The sequence below is a fragment of the Nanorana parkeri genome, unplaced genomic scaffold (genome assembly GCF_000935625.1).
Source record: "Nanorana parkeri isolate BGI_ZX_2015 unplaced genomic scaffold, ASM93562v1 scaffold2899, whole genome shotgun sequence".
NCBI lineage: Eukaryota > Metazoa > Chordata > Amphibia > Anura > Dicroglossidae > Nanorana > Nanorana parkeri.
Genome location: NW_017309167.1, coordinates 35,722 through 36,419, shown reverse-complemented (window position 1 = coordinate 36,419; position 698 = coordinate 35,722).

The window sequence follows — 698 nt, the reverse complement described above, 5'->3', positions numbered from 1 at the left end:
ACAAGGACATATAGGAAACTATGAGGAGATCCCACAAGGACATATAGGAAACTAGGAGGAGATCCCACAAGGACATATAGGAAACTACGAGGGGATCCCGCAAGGACATATAAGAAAGTAGGAGGAGATCCAACAAGGACATATAGGAAACTAGGAGGGGATCGCACAAGGACATATGAGAAACTAGGAGGAGATCCCACAAGGACATATAAGAAACTAGGAGGAGATCCACCAAGGACATATAGGAAACTAGGAGGAGATCCAACAAGGACATATAGGAAACTAAGAGGAGATCCCATGAGGACATATAGGAAACTAGGAGGGGATTCCACAAGGACATATGGGAAACTATGAGGAGATCCAACAAGGACATATAGGAAACTAGGAGGAGATCCCACAAGGACATATAAGAAACTAGGAAGAGATCCACTAAGGACATATAGGAAACTAGGAGGAGATCCAACAAGGACATATAGGAAACTAAGAGGAGATCCCATGAGGACATATAGGAAACTAGGAGGGGATTCCACAAGGACATATAAGAAACTAGGAGGAGATCCCACAAGGACATACAAGAAACTAGGAGGAGATCCCACAAGGACATACAAGAAACTAGGAGGAGATCCCACATGGACATATAGGAAACTAAGAGGGGATCCCACAAGGACATATAAGATAATAGGAGGAGATCACACAAG